This window comes from Spermophilus citellus (genome assembly GCF_964194105.1).
Source record: "Spermophilus citellus genome assembly, chromosome: 1".
Lineage (NCBI taxonomy): Eukaryota > Metazoa > Chordata > Mammalia > Rodentia > Sciuridae > Spermophilus > Spermophilus citellus.
Genome location: NC_138182.1, coordinates 160,643,596 through 160,662,177, shown reverse-complemented (window position 1 = coordinate 160,662,177; position 18,582 = coordinate 160,643,596). Strand labels below are relative to the sequence as shown.

Here is an 18,582-nt window from a genome sequence, read left to right as displayed (position 1 = left end):
TGAGATCATAACTATTGTGTGCTTAGCTCAGTGTTGACAAGGATTATGTGTTCAATAAATGTTCATTGTCACTACTTTATTGCTGCTAGTGTACACACAAACACACACACACACACACACACACACACACACACACCTCTATAAGAAAAAATGTCCCTCCTGTCAAACCAGGTGGCATGATGAACATGGAATGTGCATCCCTTCTCTAAGCTTTTGCTTAGTTTGCCTAGCGCACTCTCTGACTTACTTTAGGGTGGTATAAAGCCTTCCCATCCTCCAAATTCATCTTCACATTCTCTGTAAATCCTTCCCTGACAACTCTTACCTTCCTCCTTTGAAACCCCAGAGCATCGCTTGTCAGCGTAATTCACTTGACAATTAACCACGCTGTCTTCTTGCAGCTCCCCTATTGTAGTTAAACCAACTATGTCTGACTTTATACCTTCCTCACTGCTTATGAGCCTTCAACCCCCAGCTCATGGATGCTGAGATACTGTAGTACCTAGCCCAGTATCTGGCACTGCGATACTAGGTGAGTTCATTTGGAATAACATGAGATATGGTAGTAACTTGAGAGTTAAAAGCAAAGTGCCTAATGAAAGTTCTGGGATGGTTACGAAAAAAACTGCTAAAAGAGAAAGAGCATCAGCACATCAATTGATAAAAATATGCACTTCCAAGTACCTGTGCAGACAGTCTAAGCAGGAGGTTTGTGCCTTTGTGTTGTTTATTTTTCAAGCTGGCCCAAAACAAAACCAAGCATCCTGTTGAGCCCCTGGGACCTTCACAGTGCAGCACTGAGGAATTGTTTCTTAGCTTAGGAATTATGGAGCAGGACCCGAATTAGCGATTCTTTTGAAACTGGGGAGAGATGAACTCCTGCTCCACACCTTGTGCCTCTCTCCCTCATCTGGAACCTTATGCATCAAAAAAACATGCACTGATGGCTATGAGAAGAGAGAAGACAACATTGAACCCAGATAAGTGAGATATAGACCTAACCTGAAGAAGCTCTGGGTCAGCAAAGGAGACATTTGTATATACACAGATTTTTGCTCAGCCAGCACAAAGTGCCAAAGCCCCATCCACATCAGAGACAAATTCTAAATGGGCACAGAAGGACAGATGGTTCAGGTGGACTTCCACCTCCTATCTCTCTCTCTTTCACTAACAAACCCTTATTTACCTCCAAGATTGATTCCAGTCCCAACCCCTGGAGATTTTTCTCCATTCTCCAGCCACAGGAACCATTCTTCTCTTAGGATCATTCAGCCTTATCTGTCAATTCTATGCTGTCTCACATGGCATTTTGCATTGGTGCTGCCAACATCCTACCAAGGTTTGCTTCTCATTTCATGAGATGCTGAAGTGATTTGTGTCTCTGGAGGCATCACTGAAGCCCAATTTCAAATATTTATGTTCATCACAGAAGCCACATTGATCAACTACATCATCATAAATGAATGGTATAAATACAAATGTAAGATCAATCTGTATTAGCAAGAGGCCACTTCATTTATCTGTTTTAAATGTGTGCAATCTACTTTGAAAATGAGTCCTACTGACAAAATCTAAACAAAATACAAGTTTGAAAAAAGACTCCTCCCATCACATATCTGGATGTGCTCTGAAGAATATGTGGCATTTTTGTCTTTTTTCCCAATATATGATAAAAAAATAATAATAATAAAAATAAATAAGTGAAAAACATATATGATCACCTACAGTGTTAGTCAGATTTCTACTGCTATGACAAATACTTGAGATAAACTAATTAAAAGGAAGAAAGGCTTATTTGGGCTCATGGCTGCAGAGCTTCAGTACATGTTTGGCTGGTTCCCTTGCTTTTGGGTCTGTGGAAAGGCAGAATGTTATGATGTGCAGCATGTAATGGGGAGAATCTGCTTACTCTATGACCAAAGAGAAAGGAAGAAGCCAGGGTCCCAATATGCCATTCAGAGACAATGGCCTAACTTCCCCCAAAGGCCTAACTTCCTCCCTCTAGGCCTTACCTCCTAAAAGATCCACCAGCTCCTGACAGTACCACAAGTTGGTGACCAAACCTTTAACATGTGAGCTTTTGGGAAACATTTCAGATCCAAATTATAACAGACAGAATTGATTATTTATTGTAGAGGGTTTGGGTTTTTTAAATATTCTGTAAATTGAATACAATTCTAGAATCAATAGAAAAAGGAAACTATGGGTTCTGTCATTCTGAGAGAGGAGAAAGAAGTTCTCCTGATTATTCTCTAATCTGAGGAACTGGACCAGTTCACTTCAGAAGAGTGTTCAGAGAAGGGGGGGAAGTTTTGACATCTTTTTCTAAGCATTTATAGAAATGATGTCGATCTGCTCTGTCCCCCTAATCCATCCTGACCCTGATAAAAATCAGTAATCCCCAAGGTATCCCTGATATTTCACCTTCCCTCACCAAGGTGGCTGTTCTTAAATCAAGTTAGTGTCACACATCTCCTCCTCCTAAAGAGGCCTGCAGTATTTCCTCTGGTTTGTGAAGTCTCATCTATGGATTGTTAAGGGTTGTAGTTCACGAAGTTACCTTCACTAGTAGGGATCAAGCACCAAGAATTGTCATGAATTATTGCTGGTATGTTTTCAATTATTTAACACCACAAACTCTTTTAGAGAAATACTACAAGGTAATTTAGCATAGAGGATAAACGCATTCTGGAAATATGTAAATTGTTATTTCTAGTTTCTCTGCTGACTTATTGGAAGACCTTGGGAAAGAAACTTAATCTCATGAAGCTTCAGTTTCCTCATGTTTTAATGGAAGAAAATATTCAATAAGTTCCTTTTAAGAATTTTGGGTGTTAAATAAGACAATATATATAAAGTTCTCAGAGAGTATCTGGCACTAAATAAATGTTAACAGTTATTTTTAATTAGTGAAGTTTAGAAATTATTTGCTTTTATAAGGTTGAATTAAGAAGGCTTCACTCTCACTGGCCCGCTTTGTAGAATGATAAGGAAAGGCTAGGGTTCTAATTAGGCTGGGAAAATTACTTCCAACATTAGGAATACCAAGAAGACTGTCATATACACATCAACATCATTCACTGGGTGCTGGTGTGTGGAGGATCCAGACATACTCCTCTGGGTAATTCCACATGTGTCTCTTTGGAGGGAATTCTCAAGGCTCAGTGTTGATTTCCTTCTTTTCATCCTGTCTTCTGTTCTCCTTCCCTTCCTTCTTTCCTTAACTCAGTGATCTTAGCTATAGTCCACAAATGTCAGGATGCTGAATAGTAACAAGCAAGCGTTAACAGCAAATTATGTGATCATGAATTAGTTACTTAAATTCTATCAAGCTCATTCTTCTCTTCTGTAAATTGAGACAAATAATACATACCTTAAATTGTTAATTCAGGAATGAGTAAAAAATAATATATGTAAAGCATATGGATTTTTTTCCTGTGTAGCACTGAGCAAAATCACCTCTAAACATCAAGTTCCTCATGAATATGAGGATTAAAATGTTCTGAGTTTTTTATACTTTTATTGAATCACAATTGACTCATAATACACTGTATCTCTTTAAAGAATAAAATTTTGCAAGTTTTGACATATGTATACACTCATGAAACCATTACAATAATCAAGACAATGTGCATACTCTAGTGCCATATATATCTAAAAAATAAAAAATACCAAAAAATAAATGATACAAAGAAAAGAATTTTATAGTAAAAAATAGTGACCTGGTCTCAAATCCTAGCTGGGTTACTGTCATAAAGTTACTAACTGACCTAGACTTCAGTTACTCTAATAACCTTAAAAGTTTTGTGGGTTATACGAGCTAACACATATATGTTTCTACCAAGATAATGCCTGCCACATAAAAGACGTTTGATAAATGCAGGTAAATACAGGAGAGAATTGCTCTCCCCTGCTTCTAGAAAAGGAAAACTGCCATGGATATTGCCAAATATGCCCAGAAAGAAATTTTGTATTGTATTTTTTCTTTTGCTTATTTGAAGATAATAATTTGGGTTATAACAGATGGGATTGTATATATCTTTTTCATTTTTCACTTATGTTATAAATACACATAAATCTTGGCCTGTACACAACCATGATTATATTTCAAGATATGGCAAACATAGCTTCTTCAAGTGTCTTAGAAAAATAATAATATAGAAATAGGAAAAAATAATGTGAGTATATCCAACCATCCCAAAAGTTGCTTCCTATGTCTTTGTAACCTTTCTCTCTGCCCCTTCCCACCCCCACACAGGAACTTAGGGAACCATTGATTTAATATCACTATACATTAGATTCAATTTCCTAGAATAAGATAAATGAAAACATACAGGGTGTACTCTATTTTTTCTGCCATTTTTCATTTAACATAATTATTTCAAGAGTCATCATAATGTAAACCCATAGTTTATCATTTTAATTGCTGAGTACCATTTAATAAATATTTTCTCATTCTTTAAATTTTAACCTTCCTGTGTCTTTATACTTCTTGTAAGCAACACATTGTTGGGTCTCTTTTTACCCAATCTCATAATCTTTGCTTTTTAATTAGGATAGTTACATTATGAAATAATCAATATAATTTAAGTTTTTCATCTTGTTATTTTTTTCTTTTCCTTTATAGTACTGGGAATTGAATCCAGAAATGTTTCTACCACTGAGCTGAGCTACACCCCCAGGCTTCTTCTTTCTTTTTTTTTTTTTTTTATTTTGAGACAGGGTCTCATTAAGTTGCTGGAGTTACTCTTGAACTGTCTTCCTTCTGCCTCAGCCTCCCAGGTAGCTGGGATTATAGGTGAGTAGCACTGTGTCTGGCCCATTTGTTCTTTGTTCTCTTTGTCTTTTGTCTTTTCCTGGATTTTGTGATTTCATTAGATTTTCTTCATTCTTATTAGGTATTACTCTTGTAATATTTCAATGATTGCATTGGTGTTTATTGTATGTGTCTTTATGTTATTGCAGTTTACCTTCAGTTGATATTATACCACTTCACACAGAATATGAGAAACTAATAATCACATACTTCCATTTCTCACCTTTCAGTTCTTATGCTATTATTGTTACATTTACACACATATACAATACTTTCTCAATATATTAAACTTTCTATTAGATTATTATTTTGTTTAAAGTGACAATTACCGTGGCTGGGTATGGTGGCACACGTCTGTAATTCCAGCGACTCAGGAGGCTGTGGCAGGAGGATTGAAGTTCTTTATTCTTGGTTATGGATTCAGATTTCCACCAGGTATTATTGTCCTTTTATCTGAAAAACTTTCTTTAGCATTTCTTGTCACGTAGGTTTGCTCATGATAAATCCTTTTGCATCTAATCTGACTAAAAATATCTGTATTTTGCCTTCATTTTGGAAAAACTATTTTTACCAGAATTCTAGGTTTATACTACTTTCCCTTCAGTCATTTAAAGATGCTGCTTCAGTCTTGTCACTTGCACTGCTTCCAATGAGAACTCTTCTGGTATCTAGATCTCTATGTCACTATACTTGATCCTACCTCTTATTTTCCTTGGACTGCTTTTATGTTTTCCTTTTTGTTTTTGGTTTTGAGAAATTTAACTATCATATGCCTTGCTATATTTTTACTTTTATTTCTTGGACTTTTGGTTAATTTTGTTTCTTATATTTGTGATGATAACATGAGAATACCTCATCTGGAGTTTTAAATAAAGAAATAGCCTGCAGGTATCAAATATAAGGCAGTGTATAACTACAAACAGTCAATCTGGAACATTTTCCTTTTTAGTTTTCCTTGGCCAAAGACTAAAATCAGAGATGGTACAAGGCAAATGAAACTTGTATACCAAAGATCTCAAACCTTTGGTTTGGATCATTCTAGTATGGATTTCAAGGAATGGGTGATAGATAAGGCAGATTCTTTTAGGTTCCATTAACAATAATAACAACAACAAATATGTATTACAGAAAAAAGTAAGAGACCAAGCTAGGTGAATGAAGGATTCTGAAAATTTGGCACACCAAATGTAATTTTTTCTAAGATGTCTCAAAAATGTTCCCCAGACTGACTAAATTGTGTGGTATAGCTTTTTCTAAGAAATTTTAATGTACTGAGAGATGAGAAGGAGAATGGAGAAGAGGAAAAGGAGCAGGGGAAAAAGTGGAGAGAAAATTAAAAGTAACCAGGCATGGGTGTGCACACCTGTAGTTCCAGCATTTGGGAAGGCTGAGGCAGGAGGATCGCAAGTGTAAAGCCAACCTCAGCAACTTAGTGAAGACTTTAGCAACTTAGCAAGACCCTGTTTCAAAATAAAAAATAGGAAAAAAAAGGCTGAGGATGTGGCTCAGTGGTTAAGTGCCTCTGGGTTCAATACCCTGGTGGAAAGAAACAAGGAAGGAAGGAAGGAAGGAAGGAAGGAAGGAAGGAAGGAAGGAAGGAAGGAAGGAAGGAAGGAAAGAAAGAAAAGCCCACATGTTCAGGTTTACGACCGCATTCTTCAATTCTAGCTTTGCACATATGGCTTCAGAATACCTCTGTTATCATTCTTGGTTTCTTTCATAAGTCTACATTCAGTCTTTTAGAATAGCTGCAAATGATTCTTCAGATGTACCAGGATAGCTGCCCTAAGAAAAGATTTTTTTAAATGCCTTTATCACAGTAAGTCATACAAATTGTTGTGGAAATAACAGATCTAGGTCTAAAAGGAGAAATAATTATGTTCCTAAATTGTAGAATTTTTCTATATCCTTTCTGAGCAAGAGGAACAAAGTTATAAAAGAGAATTCTAAAAGGATTTCATGAAGAACCCATTCATGCCTGCTGGCAGAGACAACAGCTGAACCTGGGCAAAGCAATATGGTTTTGGCAAAGCACTGAATCATGGAACAGGCAGAATGGATACAGATGGCAGAAAGGGGCTTCTTGTGTCACTGTTGAGGCAGACAAGCTTCCCTCTACTGAAAAGTCATAGCAATACTTGATAACATTCTTCACAAAATGTAAAATTCAAAGCTAAATGTGAAAGAAGAAAAGGAAACCCCCAAGTACCAGAAACTAATAGGCAGAGCAGTAAGAGAAAGCTGTTGCCATGGTGGTAAAGGGAGTGTGGGACCAGATATAGGTTCTAAAGGTTGGCAGTTAGGGTTTTAAAATGCACACAGAAACCCAAGATTACAAAGTAACACAGCCCTCATAGGATACACAGTCATCACACAGACAGAGGCTCTAATCACAGGGCTACAGAATCTTGCTGTATGCAGTATAATACTATATATATATATATATATATATATATATATATATATATATATATATATTACAAAAGAGAAATATATAGAGAATTATAGATACTATATATAAGTAAGATAAAGAGAACTATGTATTATTATAGATGGTAAAATTATACCAAAATGTATTTTTCCATTCTGTAGTATTTGGGTTATTTCTGATCTTTGTTAATACAGACATTTCTGCTATGAAAAGTCTTAAACAACTCTCCTGTTGCACAAAAACTAGAATTTCCTTAGATTATCCATCTAGGAGTGGAATCTCTGTGTCACAATGTACTAAAAGTTGGTTACAAAATGATTTTTTTCAATTTTCAATAATTGATGGGCATAACATTTATTTTGCTTTATAATGTGCAATTGTTTGATTACTAATGGGGTTAATCATTTTATATGCTGATTGACCTTTTGAGATCTGTCTTCTGTGAAGTACCAGTTTACTCTTTGTCTATTTTGCTATTGAGTTTGTAAGGAGTTATTTACATAGTGTAGGTAACAATTATTTGTCAGATTCATGTATTGCAAATATCTTCTCTCCTTTTATAAGTGTTTTTCACTTACTGGGTTTTGATGAACAAACTTTTAATTTTATTGTAGTCAAATGAAAGTCTTTCCTTTATAATTTTAGATTTTTGCTCACATTTTAAGATTTTTTTAACTCAAGATCATAATATGTTTTCTTATCTCCTAAAAGTTCATGGTTTGAACTTCTGCTTCAATTTTTTAGTAAGATTTTGAGAAGGAATTTAAGTATACTAGTTGGCCCCTTATATCTGCATTCATAAATCTGACCAATTGTGGAACAAAATATTCAGGGGAGATAACTATGTCTAAACATGTTTAGATTTTCTTCTTATCATTATTCCCTAAATAATACAATACAATAACTATTTGCATAGCATTTACATTGTATTTGGTATTATAAATAATCTAAATACAATACATATAGGAAGATATGCATCAGTTATATTGAAATACCATTTTTATTATTTATTTTTGTTTCCATATTTTTATTGGTGCATTATAGTTATATATAATGATGTGATTTGTTGTTTTATATTTATACATGCACAGAATATAAGTATAATTTGACTGTGGCTGAGGTTGTAGCTCAGTGGTAGAGCGCTTGCCTAGCATGTACAAGGCACTGGGTTCAATTCTCAGCACCTCATAAAAATAAATTAAATAAACGTCCATCAACAACTAAAGAACTTTTTAAAAATATAAATGAATAAATAAATATAATTTGACTAATATAATTTGACTTCCCACGAAAGACCAGTTGAGATAGGAGACATGAGCCTTTGCAGGTTTTGATATACTTAGGCCAGGAGAAAAGTATCCCGGGACCAGTTCCCCATGGGTACAGAGGGATGACCATATACTCTTCATATGCAGTGGTCCCAGTACCCATTATTATACTTGTCCTTTCCCTCACTGATATTTTGTCTGAAATTCAGGCTTGATGTATATGATGAAATCTATTGATCTATTTTTTATCTATATACTCACAAATTTATTTCTTATAGCTTTAAAAAAATCTTGATTTCTGCTAGATAAACACCCTCCACCAATTTTTTCCCTTTGAAAAGTTTTGATGATCCTTGGCCTTTTGCTGTTCCATACAAAGTTAGAATTAACTCCAAAAACTAAACAAACAATATTGCCTACCCTCACAACCACAGAGAGACACAAATCTGGGATTTTTGTGTTGTTTTTAAGTTTAGTAAAGCAAAAATTTTTTTAAAAGGAAATACTAATGGAAAGTTACATAATAATATTAATGACAAATCATAATGAAATAAAAGTCATCTTTAAGGATAAAATAGAATCTTAACATAAACGTTCACCAGAAAAGATATAAACTTCTGGTCCAGTATAAATGCAACCACAATAGTCTCAAATGTATAAGAAAAATAAGTAGAATTGAGAGGGCAAATTGATCAAACAATTATCAAGGAATATGTTAACACAGCTCTGTCAGAAATTGATAGATCAAGTGGATGAAAAAAGTAAGGCGATAAAAAATTTGAACAACAAAATAAACAATATTGACCCAGCAGACACATGGTACAAATAAATACATTCTTTTCAATCATACCTAGATAATTCACAAAAATTGACAATGTTCTGGACCATAAAAGAAGCTTCAACCAAGCAATCAATATTAAACACTGAGTTCTCTAACTACAAGGCAATAAAATTAGAAATCAATAGTGAAATCACAGTTTTTTAATCATACAGCTCTCACAGGATTTTTCACAGTTTGCTAAGCCCTTGTAAAGAAGACCCAGCAGATGACTTGTCCCCTAAGAGTAAAGAAAAAAGAATTAACAATGGTAAATTAAGCAGATCCCAATGGAATTTTCAGCTCCATTACTTACTACCTGTGAATTTAGGCAAGTACAGAGCCTTTCAGTCACAATTATAAAGAAAAGTGGCTGTCTCATGGGGCTGTGTGAGGATTAAATAAGATAATATACAGCTCTTGACATAATGCAAGCCACATAGAAATATCTAATGTTTAGTTTTTTAGGTTTTATTTTTAGTTAGTTTCTTGTATAATTTTGTTTAGTTGTTATTATTTCTATATTAACATTTGTTTTGCAACATCACAAAGTGAATTTTTTTTTAGATTTACTATCTTGGCACAAGGAGCCCTTTTTCAAATTTGGTCATTAGTTCAGATCCAAAGACAGCATTGTTGTAAAAGGGGACAAGCAAAGAAGTTCCTTTCTAGCTCCTCAGACTTGGTTTCTCTGGGTATTCATGGCCCCAAAGGAGACTTCTTTCCAAATTTCCCTGTTTAAAATATCCAAAAACATAGTTCGAACTTGACCATCTTTTACTAAACTAATAGACTAGTGATCTTTTTCTCTACGCCCTTGTAATGTCTTCCTTAAAATCCTTTGAAGCCTTTTGTGGATGGGCATGAAGCTGTGGATACATGGAAATGCTGATGGACTAGCAACAAAGTGGCTTGGGTTAGAAATCTAACTATGTCTCATTTAATCACCTTGCCACCATCAAGCAGTATGTATGACAGGCCCAGCCCCACCTTTGCAGGTGAATGTCAGGTATTCTGGAGAGCAAAGGAAACGTGAAATGACATCTCTATACCTGGCGGACATCTTCAGCTCCTCTATGCCCTGTGCTTCCTCCACCTCATGCCAGACAAATAGAAAGGGAGAGGGGAAAGTAGGCACTGTGTAGGGAAAACAAGACGTGGAAAGTACTGTATAAAATCAAGTAATAGCAGTTGAGAAGGAGAAAGGGAATCTGGGAAACTTGAAAGTTGGGCACTTATCATTGAATGTGTTGCAGGACTTTTCCAAGATACCTCTGGCAATAATGCCAAAGAGACATGGGTAAAGAGTCCAGTTCACACATAATGTACATTTCCATATCACAAAATAAAATTTCCTGATAAAAATCATGACTTCAAAGATTTGGGCCTGGTTTGGTGGCTCATACCTGTAATTCCAGAACTCAGGAGACTGAGGCAGGAGGATTGTGAGTTCAAAGCCAACCTCAGGAACTTAGCAAAGCCCTAAGCAACTTAGCAAGATCCTGTCTCAAAAAAAAATCTTAAAGAAAAAAGAAGAACTGGGGATGTAGCTCAATGGCAAAGCATCCTGGTTCAACCCACAGTACAAAAAAAAAAAAAGGGGGGGGGGTGATATGGGGGAAAACTTGTGCTAAAATAATAAATTAAAAATAGTATTTTCTTATTCATTAGTTATGTACTGCCTTATTTTATGTCATAACCAAGTGTTGTTACCTTTAGTGTCATAGACTGAATCCAGATTATGGGGATTTATGAATGTCAAGGTTAAATATTGCATTTGTTTATGGTTCACTCTCTCTTATAAGGTCATGAACTCACTGGTGCAAGAGAGAGCATGTCTAACTTTTCTTTTTATTCCAAAATCTTAAAACAATATGTTGTCTTAGAGGGTTCCCCAATCAACAGCTTCTCTATCAGGGAGAATCCAGTCCAACCAAAATAAGATTTCTGCTTACATTGTGCTATGTATTATACTTCACACTTATTGCCTCATTACTGCAAACTGATTATGTTCCAGTGCTGTAGAGGAGGAAATTAAGGAAGAAAGAGGCCAAGTGATCACCCAGTATCACATCGTTAGCAAGCTTGGAGCCAACAATCAACACTCCAGGCAACCTGGTCCTATTCTATTTCTAATTACTACAATCTTCTCTCTCTCTCAGATTGCATTTCCACTGACTTTTTTTGTATTATATTTTATATTGCATGTTATCTTTTATAAGGTACGATTTTTGCATGTTATGTTCAAAATGTGAAAATTGGCAAGATGGCACACACTGATTTTGTAAATCAGTCAATGCCGGTATTACAAATTATGAAAGTCACATTTGAAAAGTTATGTGATGTTTTGTCACCACATTTAGGAAAGGCTATCATTATAGCTTATAATCATTGATGGAGTGAAAACATCATCCTACAATTAGTCTGACTCAAAGAAGTTAACAGCTAAGAGAAATATATATAATGTTCTACAAGGAGGTCTTGAAGCACCAGGCATAGAGCTTTGTTTCCTCTTCCCAAGAAAATGGACTTTTACAGAGTTATCCTAGTAAGAGATGTCAAGCTTGAGCCATTTTGGACTTTGATCAAATTCATTACCTATTGTGTCTGACAAGACTCAATCAGAGAAGCAAAACCACTAAGGCAAATTAGATACATTAAGAGACACAATATAGCTATCTGACTTTATATTATTAGTGAAGTTGATTAAATAATCTCTCTTTAAGCCATTCTACCTGTTTTTGGCACGGGAGCCTGAAGTCTGCAGACAAAGCCACAAGGAAGAGAAAATGGATTTGAAATGCAGGAAGCAAGGGAAAACTGAAAATGACCAGCATTCATTCCCTCTAAGCCTCCTACATTGATGATGAAGTCACCCTGCAGGGGAAGCATCCTTCATCGCAGCACTAAGCACATGTCTGGTCCAAGAATCACAGAAGCTAAAGGCAGACATACATCAGGAGCTGGAAGTGAGCCTGCAGATCAGCTACAATGTGGCACAAAATACTATGGGCTGCAGGAGTTCCTCATTCCCTGCCCTACCCTCTGGACATCAAGAATGTGCCTACTGCTTCACTTCCATCTCCACATCTCCTGAAAAATGCCTCTTGTGGTCCAACTGACCATTATATAATGAAAGGAATTCTGAGAAATGTATTTTCAACTAAGTTGACACAATATAAATCTACCACATCTATTCTTGAGGGCAGATCTAGTGCAAGAGGAATGTGACAAGATGTTCTGCCTAAGAAAGTACCTTTGATCCCAGCCATGGATATCATATAGGCAAAGGGCTTAGGTTTTTCTCAAAGAAATAGTACTCAAACACTTGGTAAACATACTAAAGAAATAGTACTAAACACCTGACACTATTAACTTTGTTACCCTAGTTAATTCTTAATTAGTGCTATGATTATGATCCTTATTTTGCAAGCAAATGTAGAGAACTTAGAGAACTTAACTGGTTTGCTCAAAGCCATACAGCATGTTGCAAATCCAGGACCCAATTCTCTTTGATTCCATAACTCCTGCCTGTCACCAATTCACTTTACTATTAGTGATAAAATGAGAAATAAAAAAATGATTATGTGTGCACTGGGGCATCATCATTATTTTCACCATAAAATCTAAGTGCTGCTATGGCTGCAGTTATAGAAAATCTGCTCAGTCATCACCTTAGATGAAAACCCTAGAAAAGAACCAGACTCTTCATGGAATTAGTACAGCCCTGTCTTTCCTAAGGTAGGCATAGAAGGAAGAGTTAAAGCCACATAAAAAATGACACCTGGAAGGGAGCCAAGACTTTTCCTACCCCACAATCAAGGAAAAATTGAAGAAGAAAATAGGATAAAAAGTCTAGGAAGAAATTGAGAGAGGCAAATACCAGTTTGTAAAGAAAATGTTCAGCAGAAGTGAGGTGAGACAAAGAAAGGTGTGTGAGCAGAAGGAAGTATACACATGTATTGTCAAAAGGAATAGAAGGAATTGTCTACAGTGCTGAGCAAATCCAGAGCATCTAAGGAACCTTAGAGAGGGCCAGAATGGGAGATATCGTTCAGTCAGACCTCTATGAGCCTGCGCTAACCAAAAGGGCTTTAACATCCCCAAGCCCAACCATACCTTGGGCTTCTTGAATCCATCCCAAAGCTCTTTATGCCTTTTCCTAGAACATTTACTTTAGAAAAATTTGTAATAGTTAATCCTTTCTCTACTCCATGGAGATGTAAATGTTTTTTAAAACTTCTTACCAGTTTCACAACTAGAATATCTAGAATATCATTCTTAAGGACCTGGAAGCCCTGAATTGTAATGTAAATAGCAAGGGAAATAGTACCCTTATTTCCCAGTTCTCATGGCAGGTTAGGAGCCTAAATTTCATGGGCAACTCAAAGTTGTAAGACTACCTCCTGTCAGGAAGATACAAAAAGTTTACTTTTCCTTTAGGTAAAGTCAATTAGCAAACAGAGGTGGACTATCACTCTCTCTTAAAAGCTTTCCAACCCTTTGTTTCAGCAGAATAGAGGTCTGACCACCCATAATTCTGACCTCTCTCCCCTATTGCAATAGGCTTGAATAAAGTCTTCCTTACCTAAACTTTGTCCAGTGACAAAGTTTGGCAGTCTTAGGACCAAAACGAAATAGGTAGGAGGTTATCTTTGAGGAAAACTTTTATTACGCAAAGGAAGAAAATATCATCAACCAGAAAATGAATAACTCAAACATCTGGAGTGCTAAACTAAGAGAAAGCCAGCAAAGAGTTTTAGAGCGTAAACTTTGGAGTTAATCAGACCCAAATTGGAGCCCTAATCCACCTCTTACTATTCATATAACACCGGGACATTATTTTGCTCTAAGTCATGGCAAAGCAGGCATGGTGATAATAGATAGCAGTGATGGTATTGAAATTTCAATGAACAGACCTGAAACGGACGAGTCAATCCTAACTAGAAATAAATTATTCTAATTATGTATACAGAAGGTGTTTTCTTCCTGACTTTTTACTTTGAAATATTTTAAACTAAGTAAAAGAGCACAGCAAATAACCACATTCCCGTTACTGAGATCAACCAGCTATTTGCCCTTTGTCCTCCACCCCTGCATTTGAAACTAACTTGCAGATCATGACTAAATAAATACTTGGCCTTTGAAACTTCAACATCCACTTCCAGAGAATAAGGACATTCTCTGACAGAATTTAAACACACTATTACACCAAAAAAAGATTTAATAATATCATCTGTCATGCAGACCATGCTTAAATTTTTGACAGTTCCCACAGTACCTTTTTTATTGTTTTTATTTTCAGATCCAGGATCCATTCAATGTTCATATACTTCTCTTGATTGTTCTGCCTCTTTTGTTCCTTTAAATTTGGGCACATCTGCATGTTTTTGTGTATAAGTCAGTTTTGCTTTTTATGATAGTGACTTGTAAAGATTCCAAGCCAGTTATCCTGTAGAATAAATAAGATTCTACATATACTGTAGTTTTCCTCATTAGATTCAGGTTTCCCAATAAGTTCAGAATACATATTTTTTCAAGTGCATATGGAACATTCAAGATAAGCCATAAATAAAGCTAGTATCAAAAATACAAAAAAAAATTACAGCAGATGTTTTCTGATCACACTGATATTCAATTAGCAATTAGTAGCAATAAAATATCTAGAAAATCCCCAAGTATTTAGAAATTAAGCACACAAGTGATCCATATTTAAATATTTAAATAATCTACAAGTCAAAGAAGAAATTATAAGAAAAAAAGGAAAATAAACTAAATGATATTGAAAACACGGCACTCTGAATATTTGTGGCATGCAGTCATGCACTGCTTAAAGGGAAATTTTGTAACTTTGTCAAATTGTAATGGCAAAGAAGAAAAGTTACAAATCAATGTTCTAAGCTACAAATTGAATCCAAAATAAACATAAAGAAGGAAATAACAAATATGAGTAGGAATTAGTATGGATAGAAAGTGGTTAAAAAGTGAAATCAGAGCTGTCCATTGTAAAAGGATATTTTCCTTTTATCTCAACTGAAATAAAATGAGACAAAATCAACAGCCAAAACTTCCTTGAAAAAATTTAATCAAATTGATAGACATTCACTAAGACTGGTCAAGGAGAAGAAATTTTTAAAACACAATTACCAATATTGGGAATAAAAAGGGGATATACCATTGAAGTCCACTTATGCAGATGATAAGATAATAAGAGAAGAGCACTGTGTCAATAAATTTGACCATTTAGATGGCAAAATTCCTCAAAAAACATAATTTACCAAAGTGGACCCAAGATTTAAATGAAATGTTTTGTTGTTGTTGTTTTTACAGTGTGGTAGGATTGCTTTATTTTATAATTCAGGAACATCTGGCTTTTATTGACACAAAAATCAGACAGAAATTTGAAGAGCCTGTTTTTCACATTGTTCCCTCCTCTGATATAAACACTGACCACATTTCAACAAAAGCAAGTCTTATTAAAATATAGGTGGAAATGTTTTTATTTTTTTAGCAAATATACTACCTAGTTGATTTTTTTTACTTTCTACTGCATTACCTCAGGAGGCACATGAGATTATCTCTCTCTTAGAGATGCCAGGTTTGATTACTCGGTTAACATGTCGAACATCAGATGTATCTATTGTACAAGGACACTTTTCCTTTACCCCAAATAATCTCTGGGATGATACTTGGATATCACATAAATATCCTCTTCTACAACAAATTCCCAATTGTTTCAGCATTCCCTGATTGGTCATTACATTATTACATCAATTATTATATTAAGGTTAAAATGTTCCTCATTTTCTGATTGTATTGTTCCATTTACATTTACTAGCTAGCATTGTTTTACAAAAAGTGTTTTCTCTCTCCCCCTCCTTCCCTTCTTCTCTCTCTCTCTCTCTCTCTCTCTCTCTCTCTCTCTCTCTCTCTCACACACACACACACACACACACACACACACACACACATTATTATTATGAACTCACAAATTCAGTTTTTACTTAATGTATTATGATCAATTATCATCATTCTTTTTGATGTATAACTTGTCCCAAGTCAGTTTTTGTATTTTTGTTTTCAATGAACCCATTAGTTTTTGTGCACTTACTTGCTTTTGGAACACCAGACTTTTCAGGTTTACTTTGTAAATTCCCTGCTCTGAGTCTGGCAACATTCATTTCTCTAAAGAGTTCTTAAGTGGTGATTGGTATTTAGAAATACAGATCTAGGTGCCAACTATGCTTGTTGCTGTGGAAGTGGCATTGCTTATAAGTCCTTTCAGCAGACAGAGCTAGGAAGAGTTAGTGCATCTGTGTCTGTGTCATCTATCATATATGGTGGTCTCACACTGATATTTTGGGCTGAAATCCAGCCCTATGCAATTTGTCCTCATCTATGAAAATAAAAATCTGCTTCCCAAAAACACAGAAATGTTTATTTATATAAGTTATAAATATACTCATATTTGTTTTATCCTATAAAATATACAGAATAATTTTAGAATAATACCATTAATACTACTATCAAGAACAAATTTGTTAAGCAAATGGCAGTTCTTCTTTTCTCTTGTTCTCATGTGAGTGAGTGAGTGTGTGTGTGTGTGTGTGTGTGAGAGAGAGAGAGAGAGAGAGAGAGAGAGAGAGACTGAGGATCTGACCCAGGGCCTGATAATGCTAAGCTAGGCAAGTGTTCCCACACTACGCTATAACCTCATTCCTACAGTTATTTTTGACTTTATAATATATTCTATTTTGTATGTACAGTCAAAGCTTTATGTTCAAAAGTTTCTTAACTGTTTTCCCTGTGTGGTTATTTTTAATTTGACATGCAATTGGGTTATTTTCTGTTTTTATTCAAACTTAAGTATCTTCTCATCTTTTATCATGTTTTTTTAATATTTAAAATGTTTACATGGTTCAAAATTAAAATTTCATAAAGACAGTCTACTGATAAATCTCCCATATATCCCCATACCCACTATGCCATCTTTACACACTCTATAAGTCAATATTTTTATTAATTTCTGGTTTATATTTCCTGCTTCATTTTCTCTGAATAAGCAATTTCCCTTTCTTTCTTACATGATAAGTAGCCTATTATATGCGCTTCACTATGATTTCCTTATTTCATTAAATTGTATATCCTGGATTCATGGAGACCTTCCTTTATTCTTCCTCTAGAGCTGTATTGCACCCCATTGTGTGAAATACTATATTTAATTCAACCATTATCCTTTCAGTGATCATATAGAATGCAATATTTTTTTATATTATAAATTATTCCTTAATGAATAACTTTGCTCAAGTGCTTTTTCATATTTGTAGAGGTGTGTCTTCAGGGAGATTTTTCAGAAGTGGACTTCCTGGGTCAAAAGTAACATCCGTATAGTTGTTAACTATTGTCAAATGCCCTACAGATGAATTGTATCATTTTGAATTCCTACCAAAACTATATGAAGCTATCTGAATTTCCACAGCCTCATCAGTGTGTTTAGATTTTGAAGTTTTTACTAATCTTAGAGGCAGGTGAGAAATGGTCCTTCCATAATTTTCTAATTTGTATTTTACTATGATTAAAGTTTAATATCTTCTCCTGTATTTAGGAGCCATTTTTATTTATTTATTGTGGACTGGGGGGTTTGTTTATTTTATATTACATTTTGTAGTTTTCGCCTATATTTTTAAGGAATAGTTATTTGTTGGATATACTCTTTACTACAATTTAAGTGTCTTGATTTGTCATTTGCCTTTTGACTTTGCATGTGGAATTTTGCCATGTAAAACTATTATTTATCCCCATTTGATTCAAATGTATGAATTGTCAAGATCATTGTACTGTCATGTGTAACTAATAAAAAACTATTATTTATTATTTTATGAAATTAATGGTATCATTTTTTTCCTTTTTTGTTACCATATTTTGGAATGTGGGAAATTTTCCACATGCCTAAGTCAAGAAATTATTCAGGTTTTCTTCTATTATTTATTGGATTATTTTTAACATTTAGATCTCCAATCCATGTGGAATTAGTTCTGGTAATTGATATGAGATAAGAAACTACTTTTTCTCTGAATAAATACCAGTTGTCCCAATGTCATTTATATTTGTTTACTAATTTTTATGTGGTGCTGAGGATCAAACCCAGTGCATCCCATGTGCAAGGCAAGTGCTTTGCCACTGAGCCACACAACCCCAGGCTCCCTAGTGTCATTTATTTTTAAAGACCATAGTTTCCAAAACAGGGAAT

The 18,582-nt window shown here is 34.9% G+C and overlaps 1 long non-coding RNA gene across 7 annotated transcripts in view; it reads right to left on the bottom strand.

Annotated features, from left to right (window-relative positions):
* The window catches only part of LOC308646711, a 572,715-nt gene that overhangs the window by 360,342 nt on the left and 193,791 nt on the right, over positions 1-18,582 (bottom strand). The window lies entirely within an intron of this gene.